General features: G+C 42.4%; 1 long non-coding RNA gene across 4 annotated transcripts in view; it reads right to left on the bottom strand.

Annotated features, from left to right (window-relative positions):
- Window positions 1-20,465, bottom strand: part of LOC103171391 — an 89,085-nt gene that overhangs the window by 18,572 nt on the left and 50,048 nt on the right. For all 4 annotated transcript variants that reach the window (XR_003755716.2, XR_486762.3, XR_005659622.1 and 1 more), the window contains exon 4: window positions 19,539-19,620. This is a non-coding gene — a long non-coding RNA (uncharacterized LOC103171391). The remainder of the gene's footprint in view (window positions 1-19,538; window positions 19,621-20,465) is intronic.

Raw genomic sequence — 20,465 nt, 5'->3', positions numbered from 1 at the left:
CCTCCCTTCCTCCTCTCTCGCCCCGCTCCGGTCTATTCTTCACTCCGCTGCCCGGCTCATCTTCCTGCAGAAACGATCTGGGCATGTCACTCCCCTTCTTAAACAACTCCAGTGGTTGCCTATCGACCTCCGCTCCAAACAAAAACTCCTCACTCTAGGCTTCAAGGCTCTCCATCACCTTGCCCCTTCCTACCTCTCCTCCCTTCTCTCTTTCTACCGCCCACCCCGCACGCTCCGCTCCTCTGCCGCCCACCTCCTCGCCGTCCCTCGGTCTCGCCTATCCCGCCGTCGACCCCCGGGTCACGTCCTCCCGCGGTCCCGGAACGCCCTCCCTCCTCACCTCCGCCAAACTGATTCTCTTTCCCTCTTCAAAACCTTACTTAAAAATCACCTCCTCCAAGAGGCGTTCCCAGACTGAGCTCCTCTTCCCCCTCTACTCCCTCTGCCATCCCCCCTTTACGTCTCCGCAGCTAAAGCCTCATTTTCCCCTTTTCCCTCTGCTCCTCCACCTCTCCCTTCCCATCCCCACAGCACTGTACTTGTCCGCTCAACTGTATATATTTTCGTTACCCTATTTATTTTGTTAATGAATTGTACATTGCCTTGATTCTATTTAGTTGCCATTGTTTTTACGAGATGTTCTTCCCCTTGACGCTGTTTAGTGCCATTGTTCTTGTCTGTCCGTCTCCCCCGATTAGACTGTAAGCCCGTCAAACGGCAGGGACTGTCTCTATCTGTTGCCGACTTGTTCATCCCAAGCGCTTAGTACAGTGCTCTGCACATAGTAAGCGCTCAATAAATACTATTGAATGAATGAATGAATGAATACTTAACACACTCTTGCTTCCTCTTATCTGTATTATATTTTAGTGCCTGACTCCCCCACTGAATTATAAAGTCCTTAAGGGCAGGAATCATGTTTACTAATTAAATTGTATTCTCACATGCATCTAGTACAGTATTCTACATACAGTGTGTGCTCAATAAATACTATTGATCGTCCTCTGCTCTCTCCAGACTAAATTCATTTTACAGTTCAATCAATACAGAGAACTATATTCAGAACCACCAGATCAGTTTTGACTATGACAATTTTATTCAATGACCCCTCTATATCTTTTCATTAATCTTCTTCAATCTGCAGAATGTATTTTTTTGAAAAATTAGACTTATAACAGTAAGTGATGTGGGCAGAGAACGTCTTCCAACTCTACTGCATTGTATTCTCCCCAATGCTTAGTAAAGTGCTCTGCAAGCACTCAAATAGCATTGGTTGATTGATTGATCTGTAATCAGTTATAAGGGTAATGATATCTCTTGGGAGACAAGCAAGTGACCTCCTCTGAGGGTTGGCCTAAGGGTGAGTGGCAATAGCAGAGGTGGGGGTAGGGAGTCGGTGGGGTTGGAAAGAGAAGAGGATCCAGCTCCCCTGAGGTTCTAGAAACAAGTGAGAATTACACTCACCACCTGAGGGTTTGGGCTGCCATTCACTGTTCCTTCTACTCAGAGATCCCCTAACCTACAGAAACTTCCCCCCCAACCCCCACCCCCAACTTCCCAGGAGCAGCATGGCATAGTGGCTAGAGCCCGGGCCTGGGAGTCAGAAGGTCATGGGTTCTAATCCCTGCTCTGCTGCGTGACCTTGGGCAAGTCACCTAACTTCTCTGGGCCTCAGTTACCTCATCTGTAAAATGGGGATGAAGACTGTGAGCCCCACATGGGACAGGGACTGTGTCCAACCTCATTTGCTTGTACCCATCCCAGCACTTAGAACTATGTCCCTGTACCTGGGACATAGTAAGCACTTAACAAATACCATTTTTATTATCATTCACACCACTCTCTAATTATAGCCCCATCTCCCTCATAACATTCCTTTCTAAACTCCTGAAGAAAGCTGTTTAGACCTTTTGCCTCCACTTCAGCTTTCCATGCCCACCGCTGAAATTTGAGTTCCACGCTCTCCTCTCCATAGAAATTGCCTTTTTCTAAGATCACCAATGATCTCCTTCTTCCCAAATCCAACAGGCTCCATTCCATCCTAATCTACCTAGATCTCTCAGCTGCCTTCAACACTGTGGACCATCCCCTCCTTCTGTTAACACTACCTAATCTTGGCTTTACTGTCATCATCCTCTCCTCGATCTCTCCCCAAGTTATCCCTCTGCCTCCCACTCTCAGTAGGAGTACCTCAAGGCTCAGTTCTCTATCTCCTCATTCTCCATTGACACCCACTCCCTTGGAGAATTCATTCGCTCCCATGGTGTAAACTACCATCCCTATGGGGATGATTCCCAAATCTACTTTTCTAGCCCTGACCTTTCTCATCTTCAGTCTCCCATTTTCTACTGCCTTCAGGACATCTCCATTTCGCTGTCCTGCCAATATCAAACTTAAAATGTCCTAACGAGAACTCTTCACCTTCCCACCCAAACTGCATCCTTCCCACAACTTTCCCATCTTAGTAGACTGTGAATTCCTTGCGGGCAGAGAACATGTCTACCAGTTCTATTGCACTGTACTCCTCCAAGTGCTTAGTACAGTGCTCTGCACACAATCAGTTTTAGTCAGAGGTCATGGGTTCTAATCCCGGCTCCACCACTTGTCAGGTGTGTGACTTTGGGCAAGTCACTTAACTTCTCTGAGCCTAAGTTACCTCATCTGTAAAATGGGGATGAAGACTGTGAGCCCCACATGGGACAACCTGATCACCTTGTATCCCCCCCAGATCTTAGAACAGTGCTTTCATATAGTAAGCGCTTAACAAATACCATCGTGATCAGTGCTCAATTAAGTTTTATTGATTGTAGATACCACCACTATTCTTCCTGATTTATATACCCTCATCCTTGGCATTATCCTCTCCTCATCTTTCTCATTCAATCTGCACATTCAGTGTTACCAAATCCTGTCCGTTCTTCCTTCACCGACAATCTCTCTAGAATCCACTCCTCCCTCTTCATCCAAACTGCTATCACGTCAGCCCAACCTATTGACATTCCTGCCTCAACTAATGCATCAATCTCCTTGCTGACCTCCCTGCCTCCAGTCTCTTCCCTGTTCTAGTCCATATTTCAATCGGTTGCCCGAATCACTTTTCTTAAATAGTTTAATTTACATTTCCCCACTCTTCAAAAACCTCCAATGGTTGCCCTTCCTCAACTTCTAACCAACTCCTAATCAAGTTTAAGGTACTCAAAAAACTTCCCCCCTCTGACCTAATCTCTATCTCTCTTACTACAACAAGCCAGCACACTTCGCGCCTCTAACACCAACCTACTCCCTGTACCTCAGTCTCCTATTTCACCACTGATCCCTTGCTCATGTCCTCCTGGAGTTCTCTCCCACCTCATATGCAGCAGAACACCACTCTCTACATCTTCAAAGCCCTACTCTGTAAACTCGTCCTCTAGCCTGTGAGCCCATTATGGGCAGAGAATGTGCCTTACATTGTTGTACTATACTCTAAGCAATTAATACAGTAAGTACTCAAATTCAATTCATTACCTGTGCAAAGAGGCCTACCCTTACTAACCCCACATATCCGCACCCTATTCACCATTCCCTCTGTCGCCCACTTATATTCGTATCCTTATACCATGCCACTTCACCTTGTTGTAATTTATTTTAATGTTTGTCTCCCTCATTAAGTTGTAAGCTCCCCAAGTGTAGGGTTTCTGTCTACTAACTCTATTCTTTTGTACTCTCCCAAGCTTTTAGTACAGTGCTGAGCATGTAATAAGCTCTGGATCAATGTATTGATTAATGAATACCTAAACAGGTGGGACTTGCATGTATCAGCAAGATGATAAGACCATCATCAGAAATGTGAAAGATGTAGACTAGGAAATATAAAATAAATACTAGAGAAAAAATCTATCGTCCATTTAATCAGGATGGCTCAGAGAAAATCGAGTCAAGCAGCGTTCCAATAAAACTAGAGGGAATTTATTCCCCATGTCCACACTTTTATTTTTACTACATTTCAGATTAGACCACATCGTTCCGTAGCATTAAGGTCACAACCATAATTAGGAAGCTTCGTGTGTTTTGTACTTAGTTGGCCATCCTTTATATGTTTGTAATAAAATAGGAAATATCAAATAATTTCAAAAATAATGTCATTTTTACTGCCAAGAATATCATTACAAAGATTACCAGAGTGGTTTCCGATTTCAGAAGCAAGGTCAAATCTGAGATCATGGTTGTGCCATGAAAGTCCATCCAATCCTGGTTACTGCTGAGAAGCTGGGGTCTCAATCTTCCCCTGTCATTGGGTCAGTCATCCAAGGGAAATTGTGTAGACTCTTTTTGTGTTTTCCACTGACCAAGTTAGGCTAATACTCCTTTTCTGTCTAAATAAGAATGGTTGAGATACAGATGGATAATGTATGACATGTGAAAAGTTAATCATATTTATTGAGTGCTTACTGTGTGCAGAGCACTCTACTAAGCACTTGGAAGAGTACAATAACACAGCTGGTAGACGTGTTTCCTGCCCACAATGACGTTACAGTCTAGAGGGGGAAACAGACATTGGTAGGAATAATTTATAACCTATAATTTAAAGACATGTACATAAGTGCTCTGGGTAAGTAATCAAAAGCTTTGTTAGGTAAAAGTATATAACAGCAGCAAAGGGGCTTTCCAGGACTGTATCAGAAGAATAAAATGATTAAATGTTGTTCTCTGGCTTTAGCACTAGTTGTTGGAGAACTTTGATTACTTCTAGAATGAGAAAAGTAAAACCGAGGCCCAGTCCATTTCTCACCAAATTACAAAGCACTTGAGAATTTCTGAAGTTCCTCAACTTTAAAACCATTTGGAAACACATTCACAACAAACTGGTTATTGTTTTGTTAATTGCCCTTTGTATTCGAAATCGATGTTGCAATGCTGAGATCCGAACTAAAGGAGGGCATGATTGAATCTGAAACAAATGAAATGTGGTTTACAAATAACTTGGTCCCTGGCTAAGCCGACTACGAAATTTCTCCTGTTTACTATTTGCAGGGCAAAACTAAATTCTGGAATGCAATTCTAGCCAATCCATGGATCTAGGTATTTATCTATATATGGAGGTCACAGATAAGTTAATAGATAGGCTCACCCTCCCACCAACCTCCCCTTCCCTCCAGGCAGGCATTGGAAAATAGATCCTGAAGTTGAAGTTACCAGACAAAAATGTCAAATGAGCCTTGGTCCCTTAGGACTGAGAACCTGCACGAAAAACTTGATAATGGTGATGGTGGTTTTCACAGAACAATTCACACCTTCATCCCTGCCTGCGGAATTCCTGCTCTGCCCTGCGTGCAACAAGCAAGTAGTTAAGCAGGAGCGCAGCACATAGAAGTGCACAAAAGGTTTTAAGAGCTGAACTAATTTAGAGCCAAAATGACGGCAGCTTAGTGCTGGGGTTTAAAATGCACCCTGAACCAGCAAACCACCAAGTCTTCTCCATCTTTGCTGGTGACTTTTCATAATTCCTAATTCCTAATTCCTAATTATTCATAATTCCTAATCATCCATAGTCAGCCATTAGAAATAGCTACAGTACTCAGCATAAAGATATGCAATTTTTCATATTTTGTGCTCCCGCTTTCCTAGGCTAATAAACCTATTTGCAAACAACTCAAGTTGTAAAAAAAAAAAAAAAGCCAGTCCTTCTATGCTTTTTATATAAACAGTGGGCGGGTCTGGAGGGGCAGGGGGTGTTTCTGAACTATGAATTTACATGAAACCAAAATTTAAATGTAAAATAAGAACACAGTCTGATTTGACATCCCTGGAGGAACTTAGAACCTCATTGGACCATTAGATGATTAGTTAATAATGGGAAAGCGACCCGACACCAAGGTGAGCGATAATTAAAACTTCAGTGAAACCTCTAATAGAATTCAGGCCAGTGGCACATAGTTAGTGGAGCAACATTGGCTCAAATGACACCGATGAGTAAGAGGGGGGAAATCTTGAAATGGGAAGATTCACTTAGCACGAAAATTGAGACACTTGCTCAAAGTTGGGGTTTTTTTTTGTGGGGGGGGGCTACCCACTAGTGTGTATATCATGTAGAATATCACAAAATCTGAAATCCATGCTCTTTTTTTGGGTGGGGGGGCAGGGGAGGGGGTGCTCAGAGAGAAGCGGCTCGGTAATTTTTTTAAATGGGTATTTGTTAAGCACTATGTGCCAGACACTGATCTAAGCACTGGGTAATAATAATAATAGTTATGGTATTTATTAAGTGCTCACTATGTGCCAAGCACTGTTCTAAGTGCTGGGGTAGATACAGGGTAATCAGGCTGTTCCACGTGCTCCCCATTTTACAGATAAAGTAACTGCGGCACAGGGAAGTTGTGACTTGCCCAAGGTCACACAGCAGGCAAGTGGCGGAGGCAGGATTGGAACCCATGTCCTCCGACTCCCACGACCTTGCTCTTTCCACTAAGCCATGCTGCTTAATCAGGTAATCAGAAAAGGTCATCAGGTTCCACACAGTCCCTATCCCACATGGGGCTCCCAGTTTATATCCCCATTTTTCCAATGAGGTAACTTAGGCACAAAGAAGTTAAGTGATTTGTCCAAAGTCACACAGCAGAACCATGCAGAGCCATACATTGGCAGAGCCATGTTTAGAACCCAGATCCTTCTGTGTCCCATGACTCCAAATTGCCCAGAGTTGGTATTGTGAAGAGGGAGCTTCCCCTTTTCAGCTTTTAAAAATCAGGTTAGCAACCTGAATCCAAAATCCCTCTTATAAAGAGCACTCCCAAACAATCCAGAACTTCTCTCCCACACACACAAAAAAATCTACTAAGAAATTCACATCTGCCTGTTCCTACTCTAGTCTCCTGCAGTGTGGCTAGTGGAAAGAGCACGGGCCTGGGAGTCAGAGGACCTGGGTTTTAATGCCAGATCCCCCATTTTTCTTCTATGCTGTGTGCCCTTGGTCAAGTCAGAACTTCTCTGTGCCTCAGTTCCCTCATTTGCAAATGGGGATTCAATGCCTGTTCTCCCTCCTACTTAGACTAAGCCCCAAATGGGATCTGATTATCTTCTATCTACCCCAGCACTTAGTGTATATATAGTGCTTGACACATAGTAAGCACTTAAATACCACAACTATAATTGTTATGATTATCTATGAAGAAGTCTAGCGCTCCAACTTCCCCCTCTTACCCATTCTACCTGGTGAGGATACAGCTCACCACAAGTACCCAGAAACCATTTCTTCCCATACACTCTTTGGCAGAACTCTGGGCCTTATGTAAAAAGAAATAAAGATTGGTCAATAAGTATTTTCATTGGCACATTTCACTCTCGTCAAAGCAAAGGGTACAAAGTATTTATCAAAAGAAGGAAATCAGCTCCTCTTCAACTATTACCGAGAGTGGAGGGGAAGGGGCGGTGGATATAGTACATGATCAGTAAAGTGGAGATCAGACTGGAAGAGGGGCCATAATACCCTGAGGGTGAAATCTGAAGCAGATTTCTGATCCCCAGAGGGCAGTCACTGCAACCAAAATAGATAGGCACAGGAGGTGGAAAGGTGCAGTGACAGATGGGAATTCTCCATTTTCCTTTGAGAAAGCCCTGTTAAGCATCCTCAGACCCATCCTGTGTAATTCTCAATGCACACAGTGGTTCAGGTTCCATTAGTAAAGGTTTCTCATTTCAACCTGATTAGAGTACTCAGCCCTAATTGCAATACAAGTTAAAAAAATACTGAGCACATTGATTTTTTTTTCCATATTTGCTAATATAATAATGATGTCAGACAATCTTGGAAAAAAAAAGTTACATCAAGCTTGAATTACACTCTAAAGCCTTAAATCTGAATAACAGGTTGATGCAAGTTCTTAATTCTCATTCATTCTCATTGATGTAATGAAGACTCTGGCTCAGCAGCAGAGGCTGTCCCCATACAAACTGGTTTATTCCTTCCTTGTGGCTGAGGATTCCCTCCTCTCCCCTCCCCACCACCTCCTAGCCACTCACAAACATACACAGTGTCCACAGGTTGAGAGCCTAATCTGAAACTGTCTCTACTTCTGCAGTGTGTCATATTCCATCAAGAGTCACTGTGCAAATAACATTTCCATTTTTACTTCTGAAAAATGTCACAAAAAGCTTTTGGCATTTACATGACTCAGAGTTACACTCTCTAATTCTTTCTACAGTTAATTTCTTATGTTCAAATACATATCCACAGCAGGAAACCAAGAATAATGATTACAGGAAAAGCAAAGTTCTACAGCAACCATTAGTATTCATAATTCTGAAGATGGGGATTTGAATGACATTATCAACAGTTATTTCCTACATTAACAAAAATCAGGAATGTCAACATGCAGCTCATTAGAAAAATAGTCATTTTAGTCATAGCCTATAGGGTTCTTTAATGTATTATGGGTAACTAGGAAAATTCTACAGAGATGTGCATCAAGAGGGCCTAATCGTTCAGAGGAATGAAATTCAATTCAGTGTGCTCTATGTTATCCGACTACCAATCTCATCTCCCATAATCGGGCCGCATGCTTCATTTAATGTTTGACCACATTCCCTACAAGCGGAAATTCATGCTTATTATGCTTAGCCTGAAAAAATTCATCTAATCTGATTATCTGGTGTCTATCTCAGCCCTCAGTACAGTGCTTGCCTCATAGTAAGCACTTAAATACCACAATTATTATGCTATATTTCCTTTCCTTTTATGAGAAGTAGCGTGGCTCAGTGGAAAGAGCCCGGGCTTTGCAATCAGAGGTCATGGGTTCGAATCCCGGCTCTGCCACTTGTCAGCTGTGTCACTGTGGGCAAGTCACTTAACTTCTCTGTGCCTCAGTTACCTCATCTGTAAAATGGGGTATAAGACTGTGAGCCCCACGTGGAACAACCTGATTTGCCCGTGTCTACCCCAGTGCTTAGAACAGTGCTCTGCATATAGTAAGTGCTTAACAAATACCAACATTAGTATCCTGGCATCTCACCATACATTGGGTTTTCATCTTTCAGCTGAAAAGCATTTGTTCTATTTTACAGTATTTAATATGCAAGGGTTTAGGGAAGAAAATGGAAAGGCGGTGGTGAATATCTTGGCCCCACAGGACAAAGTCAAATATACTGAAAATCAGCTCATTTGAACTTGCTTGAATTTCAGGCATGGCTCATAACAGGAGAATATACATGATTCATGATGAGGTATACCAGCAATATGTTCCCTGTCAGAAATCATGGCCACAGTTTGAGTTTACAGGGTCATTATGAACAGTTTACCCGCTCAGCATGGTTAATGTAGATTCAATCCTTGCAAATCAACCATGTGAAATAGTAGATAATGGTCTAGGTCAGAACTGGAAAAGGCCCAATTAACTTCTGGAACTAAAGGGACAGGCTAGATTTTTGGGTCCTCCCTTCTGAGTAAAATGCCAGCCTATGTGCAATATGGTCACACAACAACACGATATTGATAAATCGTTGCTAGAAACTAAAATACCAATTTACTTCAAATCAACCCTAAGTCAAGCACATTGACCAGGAAGATTCAATTTGAGTAGTAAGCTTTCCAGTGTCTAATTAGGTCTAGCTGTTGATTCTAACAAAATGATTATCGAGCTGGGCTTTGGCGGGGTCAACATTTAATGTTTTATATTACCTTAGGTGTCAAAAAGACATCTTAATAAAGTAACTTTTTGATTTGGCTTCACTGAGTCTAGTTGATACTCCTCAGCATTGGATGAGTAATAATAGTAATAATAATAATGTCGGTATTTGTTAAGTGCTTACTATGTGCAGAGCATTGTTCTAGGCACTGGGGGTAGATACAGGGTAATCAGGTTGTCCCACAAGGCTCACAGTCTTAATCCCCATTTTACAGATGAGGTAACTGAGGCACAGAGAAGATAAGTGACTTGCCCACAGTCACACAGCTGACAAGTGGCAGAGCCGGGATTCGAACCCATGACCTCTGACTCCCAAGCCCAGGCTCTTTCTACTGAGCCATGCTGCTTCTCTAGGGTCCAATAATTGGACTGATGCAAGCAAAACATCCTCTTAGGTGAAATGACTGAGTTATGACTGACCTCACTGATATATCTGAATAGCTGCCCACTTTCTCAATAGGATGAATCACCAATAGACATATAATGGAATCATAAGAATCAGTGATAGTAACTTCTAGGAAAAAAATTATAAAAGTTGTTTGTTTTTTTAAATAATCGATTATAATCAGGGACCTGAAAGGAGTCAGACTGCCTTTAAGCCAATCCAATTAGCTAAGAATATCATCTTTCTCAAAGATCATCAGAAAATGAGATGCTGTATCAAAAAAATCTTAGCCTCACATTAGATTTTACACAAATGTGAACAAACCCAAACCCATTCTCATACTCTGATTGCATCACTTGATTTCCAGATCTTGCCTATATGTATAAGCTTAAAACATAACCTTTTTTAGCCCCATGAAATTGTACTGAGAAACCTTCCCAATACTTTTACCACTATGGACCTTTTCCATCTTTACCTGGAGCTTATATAGTAGTAAGATTTATTGAACACCCACTTAGTGCACTCTACAGTGTACATGGGGAGTATAGACTAAAGTAGGGACACATTTCCTTCCCACAAGGAGCTTACACTACATAATGGGGGACATGAGCACAAAAACTATTCACAGGAATAATCCAAATAAATAATTGAATGTACAATTGAATAAACATATATACAAGTGTTTTGAGAATTACTGCATTACTACATTTAAGGCAGGATTTGACAGTGGTAACTGAGAAGTGGTATGGGAAGATGGCTGACTATTTTGATAGAGACTATAAGGAGTTGCTGAGTATCACGTAGGCCTATTCCCAACCCCATCCCTGTCACAGTACCAGGAAACCTTCACAGTTGGGAAGCACACAGCTCCTCGATGTGTGGAAAGTCTGGAACACATTGTACTGGGCTCCAAGGATGTATTCAGTTCCTATTAGTTTCCGGAGATCAGTTTTAATCTAAAATGAAAGAACTTTCTCTCCCTGCTCCTCCCGAGTGACGGAAATACCTTTGTTTATAAAAGGTTCAAAGGAACCAAAATGATTTCCCTTTCTGGCTAGCCTGAATGCTAGTTTGGGTTGTGTTTTTTCCTTCTCATTTTCACTGTATGATACATGCCTCTTCCTTGCATAGTCTCCCCTCATTGAGGATCTAGTGGGATTTTCATATCTGGTAACTGCATGATTACTGAAGTGTACTGAAGTAAAGGCTACAATTTGTAGTAATCTGGGAAATGCAAGTATGGGTGAAAGAGAAACTGAGAAATGAAAACCAAGAGACAGCTCATTATGAGTCAGTAAATCAATGTTACCGATTGAAAGCCCACTGTAGGCAGAGCACTATACCAAACGCTTGAGGATTTACAAAAGGTGAACCTACAACCTAATTTTTGGTAGCTTGCAATCTAATGGCACTTATAATATGAATACAAAATTGCAATTGAAACAGTCATATTAATAGTATTAAGTGCTTACCGTGTACAAAGCACTGGACTAAGCACTGGGAAAAGTTTCACAGAAAAAAAATGAAACACCACAAACATACATGAGACAAGGGTGATGATAAATACAAGAGCAGTAATGCACTGGGGCTAAAGGGACAGAGGTTTAGCCTCCCTCACCCCATAGCATTTATGTACCTATCGACAAACTCTGTTCCTTCCCCCTATCTGTAATTTTAGTGTCTGTTTCCCCAGCTAGACTGTAAGCCCTTTGAGGACAGGGGTCACATTTAAAGATTCTATTGTACTCTCCAAAGAGTTTACTACAGTACCTTGCACAAAGCATTCAGTCCAACAGCCACATTGATTGATAGGCTATCAGCCAAATTTCTGAATGACTGCTTCGGTATTCCAATCTTGCTGAGGGATTGTACAACCCGATCCCTTGTAAACTGAGCAGGAGTGATTGGATGGCACTTTTCACAAACTGCAGCTGCTTTTTCCTTTTCTTTTATATCAAGCAAGAACTCTTTCAACAATCGGTAACTATTACTGAAAGGCTCCTCAGGAGAAATGGTAATTCAGGAAAGAGTCAAAGGGATCAAGGCTAGTAGTTTATGGACAGCAGGGACCTTCTCTCCAGAGGTGCTGCCTCAGTATGATAGAAGTGGTAGAGTTCACCCTAAGAAGCAATACAATGCTCCAGACATTATTATTATCATTATTATATGAAATGCCACTTCCCGAGATTGGGTACCATTTTGAAGGGGGAGAAGGGGGAGAAGGGGCTGTGGGGGGAGAAAGAGAGAGAAAGAAGAAAGAGTCAAATGACAAGGATGAGGGCAAGCAGTTTTACAGGTAGAGAACATTAATAATAATAATGATAATAATAATAAAGTTGGTATTTGTTAAGTACTTACTATGTGCAGAGCACTGTTCTAAGCGCTGGGGTAGATACAGGGTAATCAGGTTGTCCTATGTGAGGCTCACAGTCTTAATCCCCATTTTACAGATGAGGTAACTGAAGCACAGAGAAGTTAAGTGACTTACCTACAGTCACACAGCTGACAAGCAGCAGAGCCGGGATTAGAACCCATGACCTCTGACTCCCAAGCCCAGGCTCTTTCCTCTGAGCCACGCTGCTTTTCATTAAACTTTAAGCCCCTTGAGGACAGTGACTCTGTCTATTCCCAAGTATCTAGTACAGTGCCCAAACAATAGGTGCTCAATAAATGCTGATGATGATGTCAAAAATGAAGCCACACAAGAACCTTATAGTTTACCTTAAGGAGAAACTGAACAAATAAATACTTTCATCTCAGACTTTTCAAATTTTAATTATTATTTTCAATGTGTTTAAACAAGTTAGGGTTGATTAATATACTTGAGCAAAAATGTAGTTAGTTCTAACTGAATGGGTTTGAATATTCTCCCCATCTTTCATTATTTATATTAGGGACAAGGCACTTAAAATCCAATTGCAAAGTTTACACATCTCTCCAAAGTAGTACCACCTAATTGCTCCAGATGTGCTAGGAATTTCTCCTCTAAACAGCACTTTATTTTAAGAGAAGCACTTTATTTTAGGGAAGTAGGGTGGCTTAGTAGGAAGAGCAGGGGCCTGGGAACCAGAGGACATGGGTTCTCCACCAAGTGGCTCCTCCACTGCCTGCTGCATGACCTTGGGTTAGTCACTTCCCATCACTGTACCTCAGTTTCTTCATCTATAAAAATGGAGATTCAATACCCATTCCCCTTCTTACTTGGACACAGTCCCTGTCCTATTTGGGGCTCACGGTCTAGACTGTCATGGTCGTTGTGTGCAGGGACTATGTTTGTTCATTGTTGTATTGTACTTTCCCAAGTGCTTAGTACAGTGTTCTGCACACACTAAGTGCTCAGTAAATACAATTGAATATGATTAATTGTATCACCCCAGCACTTAACACATAGTAAACATTTTAATATTACGTGTTGGAAAAATTTAAAAAAGATTATTTGGTAAACATCTTATCTAAGAGTAGTAGTTGCTATTTTTCAACATTCCTTTGAATAAATGAAAAAGAAATTTGTTCCTTTCTGTAATTTGAGAGCAGATGTTCTAAATGCAAGTATGGAAGCAGGGGGGGTGGGGGTGAGTTAGATTACTTTTCCTACTGTCTCCATACTGTTTTCTAAAAACTAACACCCATTGGGAAAGTATACAAATAGTAATCCAGCACCCTTGCTTTCTTAATGGAACCCTAATGTAGACATCCCTGAGGGGAAAAACAACTCAAAAGTCTGGTCCACTTGAAGACCTAAGGTTCTATACCTGGTTCTTTCTTTTGCACAGCTTGAGCTTGTTGTTAGCAGGGAATGTGTCTTAATTGTTATAGTGTACTCTCCCATGTCCTTACTACACTTCTTTACACACAGAAAGAGCTCAATAAATATGATTGATTGAATGAATATTCCCCATGCCACAGTTATTTTATCCTGAGTGCAGGACCAAGGTTTTGCGGGGAACTTACTTCCAAAGATGTAGTGTGGATCAGTGAAATGCTCAGCCGTATTCTCCCAGAGTGTCAATCAGTAGTACTTATTAAGCTCTTACTCTTTGCAGAACATCGTACTAAGCACTCCGTTGTATTGTATTCTCCCGAGTTGGTAAAACCCAGAGCGAGCTTACAGTCTTGAGAGGCAAGACATGCTGACACCAGAAACCTCCCAAATACACACACGCCCAGAAACAGCACCTCTGCACACTCACATGAACACTAATGTCCACACAGAAGCCCACTTCATACAAGTGATTCTCAGGGAGAACAAGGAATTTGGAGAGTTGCATAAACTCTTGCAGACTACTTAGCTCCTGCAGCAGAGACTGACTGATGGGTTTTAGACTGCAAGCCCATCATTGGGCAGGGATTGTCTCTATCTGTTGCTGAATTGTATATTCCAAGCGCTTAGTACAGTGCTCTGCACATAGTAAGTGCTCAATTAATATTATTGAATGAATGAATGAATAAATGAGACCAGGTGAGTTAACGAAATGCATTTGCCCAAAGAGCCCGTTCTGCCCTTGGAGGAGTAATTTAGGCAAAGTGAGTCTGGAATGAATGTCCAAAAAGTCATGTGAACATACCTCTTTTGAATCACATCTCCTTTCTTGCCTCTTCCCCCAACCCCCAACACATAACCCTGTCTGCTTTGTACCTGTATTCTCTAGAATAATAATAATAATGGTATTATTACCATTGCTGAATTTGGGCCAGGCACTGTACTAAGCGCTGGGGTGGATTCAAGCCAATTGAGTTGGACTGAGTCCTTGTTCCATGTGGACCTCACAGTCTCAATCTCCATTTTACAGATGAGGTAACTGAGGCCCAGAGAAGTGAAGTGACTTGCCCATGGTCACACAGCAGACAAGTTGTGCAGCTGGGGTTAGAACCCATGACTTTCTGACTCCCAGGCCCGTGCTCTATCCACTCTGCCAATAGACACTGCCTTCCTCCCTCTCCCAAAAGTCCACAAGCCTGTGGTCATCCCAGACTTTTCACTGTCATTCAATTCTCACCAAGAATCCACTGCCAAATCCTGCTGGTTTTTCTGAACATCCATCCCTTCCTCTTAACCCAGACTGCCACCACCCTACAACAAATTTTGGTCTTGCCATGACTATGATACTGCATTAGCTTTCTCTCTGATTGCTCTGCCTTCAGCCTCTTTTTTTTTATGGTATTTGTAAAGCGCTTACTTTGTGCCAGCCACTGTTCTAAGCGCTGAGGCAGATACAAGCCAATCAGGTTGGACACAGTCCTTGCCTCTCATGGGGCTCACAGTCTTAATCCCCGTTTTACAGACGAGGGAACTGAGGCAGCGAAGTGTCTTGCCCAAGGTCACACAGCAGACAAGTGGTGGACCTGGGATTAGAACACAGGTCCTTTTGACTCCCAAGCCCATGCTTTATCCACTAGGCCACGCTGCCTCTTCCCATGCTAATCTTTCTACACCCTGCTGTGTAGATCTTCTTGAAGAATCACAAAGCCTACATTGACAAGCAGCATGGCGTAGTGGGTAGAGCACGGGCCTGGGAGTCAGAAAGTCATGAGTTCTAATCCCCACTTTGTCACTTGTCTGCTGTGTGACCTTGGGCAAGTCACTTCACTTCTCTAGGTCTCCGTTACCTCACTTGTAAAATGGGGATTGAGACCGTGAGCACCACATGGGGCAGGGACTGTGTCCAACCTGAGTTGCTTGTAACGACCCCAGCACTTAGTACACTGCCTGGCACAGAGTAAGTGTTTAAATACCATAATAATAATAATAATCTTTCCCCTCCTCAAAATTCTTCACTTGATTCCTGCTCTTAACTGCTCAAAACAAAAAAAAACCTTGAAAAACCAAAATCGGCTTCAAGGCTTTACCCACCTCAGCCTTACCCTATCTGCTCTCTTCATCAACTCACTGCCTTTGCTCCTTCCAAGCCAAAGTTCTTGCTGTTCCTTACTCTTGACTATCCCTCCTCCATTCCCTCACTCTTGCTGTTCCCATCTTGGAACTCCCTCCCTCCCCACATCAAACAGACCCAGCTGTTCCCACATTCCAATCCCTTAAATCCAACCTTCTCCAATAAGCTTTTCCCAGTTTAACTTCCTCCTCCAATGAGTTCCCAGCACCCTGGGCTACATCACACCTTTAGCCAACTCTAGCACTTATGAATTTATACCCTCGTGTACATTTAGCCACTTTGCTCATTTCCGGCTTCCTATCTGTAAATATTTTTAATTTTTTGTGGGTTTTTTTCATGGTATTCAAGCATAGATTTTGTGCCAGGAACTGTATTAAATGCTGGGGTAGATGCAAGTTAATCAGGTTGGTTACACTCCCCGTCTCAAATAGGACTCACAGTCTTAATCCCCATTTAACAGATGAGGTAACTGAGGTACAGAAAAATGAAGTGACTTGCCTAAGTTCACATAGCTGACCAGTGGCAGAGCTGGGATCATTCATTCATTCAATAGTATTTATTGAGCGCTTACTATGTGCAGAGCACTGTACTAAGCGATTGGAATGAACAAGTCGTCAACAGATAGAGACAGTCCCTGCCGTTTGATGGGCTTACAGTCTAATCGGGGGAGACAGACAGGCAAGAACAATAGCAATAAATAGAGTCAAGGGGAAGAACATCTCGTAAAAACAATGGCAACTACATAGAATCAAGGCGATGTACATTTCATTAACAAAATAAATAGGGTAATAAATATATACAGTTGAGCAGACGAGTACAGTGCTGAGGGGATGGGAAGGGAGAGGAGGAGGAGCAGAGGAAAATGGGGGAAAAGGGGGTTAAGCTGCGGAGAGGTGAAGGGGGGGTGGTAGAGGGAGTAGAGGGAGAAGAAGAGCTCAGTCTGGGATCAGAACTCAGGTCCTAATGTTTGTCTCTGCCATTAGAGCATAAGTTCCTTGCGGGCAGGAAAAGTGTCACGGTTTCTCTGTCCATCCTGAGCACCTTGGTATAGTGCTCTGCACCCAATGAGCATTCTGTATGCTACTACCAGTTACTTTGAGAATGCATGTCAGTATATTTGCCATTGACAACAGCAGCAGTACAGATCATTTATCTTGCTTTGGATAACGTGAACTCCAGTGTGTTTAACCCTCCCTTTAGAGGCAGGAAGACTCAAACTTATCATAACAATAACCAAAAACTAGAAACTGAAAACAGGAATGGTGAATCACATTATTTTGACCATTTTTCTGGAACTTTGACAACAGGGTCAATTTGAATAAAGACAGCCTGCTGGAGGCAGCAGGCAGATGCCTGGAAAGTCTCCCACTATGGTAACTCATCTGCAAAATAAAAAAATCCAGCTGCCAGTTGCTAAAAAGAATCAACTGGGTTGGAAAGAGAGACAGAAGTCAAAATAGATGTCTATTTCAGAACATCACTACCTGGGGACTGGTCTCATGGACCTAATGATAGGGACGGTGCAAAAATGAAAAAAGTAGGGAACAAAAATCAATCACCACAGAAGAAAATACTCTGGGAAACAAAACATAGGATCCCTCTGTCAGTATGCTTCTTTTGGGAGCTTGGTTATCCAAACAAGTCTTACTGAGTGGAGCTATAGAAGCTTCCTTATGAAAAAACAAAACAATTAGAAATGTGACACCATTTTTAGTGGCAGGGTGACAATAATTAGCTTGTGCAATCACCTGTCTCTAGGTACCCATTGCATTGGTAAGCTTACCTTGGTTGGACTTCATCTGAAAACTCTTTTCACATACCATGAGTGAGTTTTTAAATTAATAACAGCTTTATATCATGGGTAAATGGAGGGAGAGTAGAGTGAAACAGACAAGCATGCTCCTAGTTGAGAAGTTGGACCATGTTGCCAATCAAACAAGAGAAATGTGGAACTCACATTCCCTGAGGGCATGAAGAAATATGCCACTTCTCACTTCAAGTCTGAATAGCTATAACTCACAGCTTAATGCAAGATACTCACAGCCTTTCAAACATGATCTCTGGCACAGCATCCTAAAACAGTGGTTTTGTCTATTTTTTCCTGTCAACCCGAAGACCAAACTTCTCAGAGAACAAAAAAATTTAAAGGGTGACAATATATTTTTGCTCCAGTTTTCATGGGCTTTGGCCCATGACAGAAGCTTCAATTAATTACAACTACCGTAAGGGTCTACATGTTGATAAGTTTAATAAGCCTGTCCCAGCCTCAGGAGCCTGCTAACTCCAATTCGTTGGAAATGAGGTGAGCTTTGCTTATTTATTATTCCCCTGTGAAGATTCCCAGCACCTCTAAAGTGAAAGAACCTAATATTCTTTCAGAAGCTCTTCAGAAGTTCATTGAAACAGTGTGGACAATCATGCTTTCAGGCTGACCTCCCTTCCTCCTCTCTCGCCCCGCTCCGGTCTATTCTTCACTCTGCTGCCCGGCTCATCTTCCTGCAGAAACGATCTGGGCATGTCACTCCCCTTCTTAAACAACTCCAGTGGTTGCCTATCGACCTCCGCTCCAAACAAAAACTCCTCACTCTAGGCTTCAAGGCTCTCCATCACCTTGCCCCTTCCTACCTCTCCTCCCTTCTCTCTTTCTACCGCCCACCCCGCACGCTCCGCTCCTCCGCCGCCCACCTCCTCACCGTCCCTCGGTCTCGCCTATCCCGCCGTCGACCCCTGGGTCACGTCCTCCCGCGGTCCTGGAACGCCCTCCCTCCTCACCTCCGCCAAACTGATTCTCTTTCCCTCTTCAAAACCTTACTTAAAAATCACCTCCTCCAAGAGGCGTTCCCAGACTGAGCTCCTCTTCCCCCTCTACTCCCTCTGCCATCCCCCCTTTACGTCTCCGCAGCTAAAGCCTCATTTTCCCCTTTTCCCTCTGCTCCTCCACCTCTCCCTTCCCATCCCCACAGCACTGTACTTGTCCGCTCAACTGTATATATTTTCGTTACCCTATTTATTTTGTTAATGAATTGTACATCGCCTTGATTCTATTTAGTTGCCATTGTTTTTACGAGATGTTCTTCCCCTTGACGCTGTTTAGTGCCATTGTTCTCGTCTGTCCGTCTCCCCCGATTAGACTGTAAGCCCGTCAAACGGCAGGGACTGTCTCTATCTGTTGCCGACTTGTTCATCCCAAGCGCTTAGTACAGTGCTCTGCACATAGTAAGCGCTCAATAAATACTATTGAATGAATGAATGAGTAAATGAATAGGGCATGGACACGAGTAACACTGTCACAACCCAAAACAATCCTCCATGCCTTAGATATTAAACACCAGTGACCCAACCAATGACCTGGAGGGCAGGGGTTGTTGATCACATGTGTGAAAAAAACCAAAATGAAGGATCAGTGGAATATAGGAGGCAGATTTCCTGAAACTAAGGTTGACAATTTTCCCAGGATATTTAAATCACTACTTCAAAGAGGTCCTAACATCCCAAATCTAATATAGGACACCCTGATTCATCATCCTTAAAGACACTTATCGATTACCAGGTGTATTCCACTACACTAGGAATTTAGGGGCATAATAAGAGTCGAAGATATACCTTTTGTCCTTGAGGAGCCTACAATCCATTGTTAATATACTTCGAAAGGATCACTTATTTATGCAGCGTGGTTCCAAATTACCTAAAATAGAATACATTTATTTTAACATTGAAAAAGGTTTAATATGAAATACAGTTAATATTTATTAAGTCAGTTTGTCCCCATGGAATGTAAAATCAGATGTTTTGAATAGTTAACATGGAACTACCCATCTGGCAATATCAACTCAGGGCTCATATTTCTAAATGTGAGTTAGTTGCTATGGGCATAATTGAATCATTGAGACTCATCCAGGAACTGCTGTTGTGTTCGAGTCACACAGGATAAAAGAAGGTAAATTTAAATTATTTCAGAAGGAGCACAGCAGTAGGGATTGACAATGAATCTGAAGAACACAAGCTGAATGGAGAGTTGAAGCAATGTAGCCTAGGAGATGGAGCCTGGTCCTGGGAGTCAGAAGGACCTGGGCTATAATCCTGGCTGCACCCTTTTGTCTGCTGTGTGACCTTGGGCAAGTCATTTAACTTCTCTGTGCCTCAGTTACCTCACCTGTAAAATGGAGATTAAGACTGTGAGCTCCATGAGTAACAAGGACCGTGTCCAATCCAGTGCTTAGAGCAGTGCCGGGCACATAAGTGCTTAGCAAATACCATTTTAAAAAAATACAATTTATTAATTGTACCCACCACAAAAGGCACATCCAGCTTCATCAGTGGCACCTTAAGGAATTTTACTTAACTTCATATGGCAAGACAAGACTGTAAACAACGAGACTCTGGAATTATTCAGTTGTCAGCATTGAAACACTTCTAAAGATAACAATTTCCTGAGGAGAAAGAATGAAAGCAAGTGACGGGGAACTGAAATGGAGCTTTCACAAGCATAAAGGGCAAAACAAATGTTTACAAGACATGGCTAAGCATAGT

This window comes from Ornithorhynchus anatinus, chromosome X3 (assembly GCF_004115215.2).
Source record: "Ornithorhynchus anatinus isolate Pmale09 chromosome X3, mOrnAna1.pri.v4, whole genome shotgun sequence".
Lineage (NCBI taxonomy): Eukaryota > Metazoa > Chordata > Mammalia > Monotremata > Ornithorhynchidae > Ornithorhynchus > Ornithorhynchus anatinus.
This window is presented reverse-complemented; position numbering and strand designations above follow the sequence as displayed.